Source organism: Monopterus albus, unplaced genomic scaffold (assembly GCF_001952655.1).
Source record: "Monopterus albus unplaced genomic scaffold, M_albus_1.0 scaffold65.1, whole genome shotgun sequence".
Taxonomy (NCBI): Eukaryota; Metazoa; Chordata; class Actinopteri; order Synbranchiformes; family Synbranchidae; genus Monopterus; species Monopterus albus.
In genome coordinates, this window is record NW_018127945.1 from 4174020 (window position 1) to 4179159 (window position 5140).

The following is a 5140-nucleotide window of genomic DNA, read 5'->3' on the forward strand; positions in this document are numbered from 1 at the left end:
AGTAAAGAACTTGTCGCTACCTCGGTTCGTCTGGTTTTCTAATTGAGTTCACCACAACCTCTGTTTGGCATCTGTACACGCCAAACCTGACACTATGTCTCTCGGCCGGCCTGGGAACGCCTCGGCATTCCCCCGGAGGAGCTGGAGGAAGTGTCTGGAGAGAGGGAAGTCTGGGCATCTTTGCTTAGACTGCTGCCCCCGCGACCCAGTCCCGGATAAGTGGAGGAAAATGGATGGATGGAATTTGAGGTGTTTTTTAATTTACATATGTATTTTCATTTTGAGACTACTTCAGCCTCATTACATTTCAGGGGGAAAGACTACCGCTCTACATTTATTTCACAGTTGTTGGTAGTTCAGGTTGCAGATTCAGATAAATAAAATAAAATATAGCTATGTTATTTTTAGGTTAAGTTAGGACTTTTAGATCACCTGGAGGCATTCACAAACAACTATGCATGATAGATCTCTTTCTCAGTATGACAAATTAAATGGTGACTTTTCCAAATGATTCTCTTAAATAAGGTTTTTGAAACTGTTCTCTCCTTTAATTGGTATGAGTTTAATTTAACAAGGACTGAACATTTCAAATTTCTGCAGAAACATTTATCTTACAAAAGAATGGAAATTTCAAAGTTCAGGGATCAAGCAATCAGTGACTTCTGTGCCGGTCCAAAGCCCGGATAAATAAACAGGGTTGTGTCAAGGTCAAAGTGTTTATTCATCATACGCACAGTTAGGAAACATGTTTCCCTGTACAATAAAATTCTTATTTTGTCGTCCACATGAATGCCACACAATACAAATGAAACATAAATTAGATGAGTAAGTAACACAAGATCTAAAGCACTTTAAACAGCAAATGCAGAGATAATAACAATATATAAAAATATGATAAGACAGTGTATGCGGCTTGTAGCTGCATGTGCAGTAATCAACAGTTAATGTGCAATTATGCATGTGCAAACAGAATATAAACAGTACAGGTTGTCAGTACATGACGTATTTCCTGGTAAAAAAAACTCCTGTCAGCTGTTTAGGAGGCTGATGGCAGAGGAAAAGAAAGAGTTTTTCAGTCTGGAGGTCCTGCATTTCACACTTCTGAACCTCCAGCCAGAGGGCAGGGAGGTGAACAGTCCGTGCTGGGGTGGGTGGGGTCTTTGAGGATGGAGGCAGCTTTCCTACGCACCCCGCAGTGGTAAATGCTCTGTAGAGAGGGCAGTGGAGTCCTGGTGATCTTCTCCGCAGTCTTTACCACTCTCTGCAGGCGCTTGCGGTCCATAGCAGTAGTGCTGCCATACCAGACAGTGATGCAGCTGGTCAAGATGCTCTTAATGATGCAGCTGTAGAAGTTGCTGAGGATCCTAGGCGACATGCCAAACCTCCTCAGCCTCATAAAGTAAGTAAAGTAATAAAGTCATTTTTATGTCAGGAAAGGCATCCAGCGTAAAAATGTGGTAAATTTAACCATGCGAATTAGATTCGCTGTGGCAATCCCTAACGGGAACCGCTGAAAGTAGAGCAGTAGGGATCAAGCAGTGGATTAACAGCTTAAAAATACATTGTGTTTATGAACAATATGATTAAAATATGCTATACTTGAAGTACAACACAAAATCAGCAGAAGTTATCATCTACCTCATAGTGACCATATGGGTTAAAGGAAAAACAAAACCAACACTGACTTTAGCTTTTCTTGTTTTATTTTAAATGGTGATTGACAAGGCATGTTTGCCATCAGGGTGAAACCACAGTGCAATGTAGACAAAAAATAAGAAGGAAAACAACATGTTTTAAAGATGTAGTCTTTAGAGGTCTGTCAGTTTGATAGTATTTTGGTGTGTCAAATGACTTTATGCTGCCAGGAGACTGCTTCAGCAGGGCAAGAGAAATACTCTGTGAAATGGTTGTGGATGGTGAAAGCCTCTCTGGATGAGCTGTTGCTCCCAAGCTGCTGAACAGGTAACAGGCCATCAACAGTTGCATCACTACTGCCAGAGATGTTCTCCATCAAGTCTCATCACATGAAATTGTGCAAAATGCAGTATGCCTTCACCACCAGCTCGGCCACCACTGGTTCAACACCCATCACATAGTGAAAGATGGGAAACTGACTGGCGAGTATGCCCAAGGCACACTCCACAAGTCATCTTGCACGTGAGAATTGGTACTTAAATAAGCTGTGTTCTCTAGGCAGGTTTTTTTTCCCCCCAGGAAAGGCCTCATGAGCTTCCACTGCAAGGGAAATGCCTCATATCCCACAAAACATGAGGCATGGTACCAAGATGTTCTGCATCTGGGAGCGGTTTATCCTGGGGGAGGCCAAGCCTTCCAGTCTTGACCAAACACAGAATTTGACAGAACACCTCCATCACTGCACCTGCCTTATGGCCCTATATCCACCACACAGAAACAGTATCAGGCATCAACTACTGTCAACAGTACAATGGAAAAGGGCCCCTTGTAATTGTAGAAAAGTGATCCAGAATTTTTGGTTCCTGGGTGACAACATGTTTGCCATCCACAGCTCCAACGCAGTTGAGGAACTTCCACAGGTTCTTGAAGTCTTCTGTGATCGCCCTCTATTGTCAGCTTCTTTGGGTACAGGCATGAAGTCTTTGGCCAAGCAGTCCCATACCGCTCTGGCTACTTGCACAAACAGTGGATACACCCACCCTGTAGCTGAAAGTAATGGTTCTGTACAAGTCTCTGGAAGCCAGAAACCTCAAATCACACAAGCAGAGATTTGTAATTATTATTATCATTATTATTACTAAACAACTTTGGATTACTAACTTGTAATTTGTGTTCTGTTTGTAGGCTACAGCTGCCTCAACTAATATACTGTATTTGTTAAAAACTAAACTCATTTTGCCATTTATTCCATTTGGCAATTCAGTGGATATTATTAAAGTAATAAACTTATCTAAATGAATAACCACAGCCTTTTCATGTGACATTACATATTATAGTGACTCAAGGAAATTAATGGCTGTCAACAGTACTAGTAGAACTAAATACACACAAAAAAGAATCTAATGTGTGTGCTAGCAAGCCCTGTGTGCAGCTAAATATTTTATCAGTTTTTGGCTGGTGCAATAACAATACAGTTCTTGAATCAAAATAAACAGACTTACCGAAGACAAATACTGAATCACTCAGATGGGGAGAATAGCTTTCTACGGTTGGCCTCCTCCATTGTGATATGCGGGCCTACTTAATGGTCAGTCTGGAATGGCACTGAAATTGATAACTAGCCAGGCAGAGCTCACAAACCAAATTGTGGTACTGTCCCAGCTGTGACCTTGCTTGGCTTATTTCAGGAACCCAAGTTTGACATCTGTGTTGGGCTTGAAGTCGGTGTTTCATCAGAACAATAGCAACTGTTGGTGTCCATTGTTTACACTCATGGGCTGAAAATGTGAATAAGGTCACTTCCGTTTTCACACTCATCACAACATAGCTGTCTTGTAGATGCCTATGAGACACTCCTGCAGCCCCTCACCCCCTGACCAATGCAACCCCTTGCATTAAAACACAGCAGGGAGTTGCATTTTTGTCACTCAAATGTGAAAGCGCTTTAACTCAGAGGTGTGGACTCGAGTCACATGACTTAGACTCGAGTCGGACTCGAGTCATTAATTTGATGACTTTAGACTCGACTTGAAAAAATGTAAAAAGACTTGCAACTCGACTTGGACTTTAACACCAATGACTTGTGACTTCACTCGGACTTGAGCCCTTTGACTTGAAAAGACTTGATACAAACCCAAATATTAAAACATTTTTAAATGCGTGCACTAATCCATTCATTTCACTCCTCCCCCTCTCTCTCTGCACCTGTGTGTATGTATATGTGACCTGTCAGCACAGTAGCCAATCAAATGAATCCAGGAAGGTAAACAAAGCGCTATTCTGCAACTATGGTACCAAAGATAATTTCATTCGGGTACAAAAACTATGAAGTGGTCAACAAAAAACGAATTGCAGTATGCAGAACATGTGGGTCGAAGATTACGGACCGAGACGCAACAACTGCCAACTTCATTCGACATTTGAAGTTGCACAAAGAAGGGTAAGTAGAGCTCACGAGCTAATGCTAAGCTAACTTTAGCTTATCAGGAAACGTGCTACAGCCACGCTCATGGCATGCCATCCAGTTTGTATGTATTGAGTCCAGTAGTCAACTCATCCAAGATTTATAATCAACAAGTCGTCTATTAGCTCACTATCTGTCACCGACGCATGGTGAGGACTAGTGTAACTTTGATGCTGCTCCTGAAATAAATTATATTAGTAATAACACGCACGCACACAGTATTAATAGAAATGCTCAATATTACAATTTATGTATTAACATGGGCAACATAGCATAATTTGCTAAATGCAATTCATGTTTAACTACATGGAATTTTCTGACATGTGCTAATATGATTACATCTTACAGATTTGAAGAATACCAGATGAACAAAAGCATCACAAATGAACCAGAACAGCCTTCAATCTCACAATTTCTGGACATCCATGTAGGGCAGTATAGCATGAGTCATCCACAGCAGAAAGCTATCACCAATTCAATATTGTCTGACTTGATTATTGGTTGCAACTTGCCCCTGTCTATTGTGGAAAATAAGAGTTTTCGGCACTTTCTGACAGTAGTGGACAGTAAGTACAGTCCAGTGTGTCGCAAAACAATGACTTCAAAAACAGAGAAACTCGCTGCAGAGAGACGTTTAATATTAAAAACTCAGTTGAGCAACACAGACCATGTTTCAGTCACTGTGGACATTTGGTCTGACCGAAAGATGAGGGGTTTCCTTGGTGTCACTGTGCACTGGATAGAGAAAGATATGGAGAGGATACAACTAAAATCCAAACTCTTGGGCTGTGACCGCTTCAAAGGCTCACACACCGGTGACAGAATCTGTGAACAATTTGAGGCAATATGTGATGAATACAACATTAAAGAAAAATTGGACTTCATCATTAGCGATAATGCTGCAAACATGCGGAAAGCATTCACTGTATGCTTCCCCACTCAAGATGAGGTGCATGACGATGATGGGGATCATCTTGATGACCCAGAGCTGTGGCATGACTTATCCCTGGAAGAGCAGGAAACACTAGATGCTGCTATGGC

At 41.5% G+C, this 5140-nt stretch overlaps 1 protein-coding gene and 1 long non-coding RNA gene across 2 annotated transcripts in view; one reads left to right on the forward strand and one right to left on the reverse strand.

The window, feature by feature from the left end:
* The window catches only part of LOC109962567 (nuclear receptor coactivator 5), a 29886-nt gene that overhangs the window by 21754 nt on the left and 2992 nt on the right, over positions 1-5140 (reverse strand). The gene's annotated exons all lie outside the window — the stretch shown is intronic.
* LOC109962568 (uncharacterized) lies at positions 4082-4675 on the forward strand. Its single transcript, XR_002275281.1, has 2 exons — positions 4082-4248; positions 4448-4675. It is a non-coding gene; the product is annotated as an uncharacterized LOC109962568 (long non-coding RNA).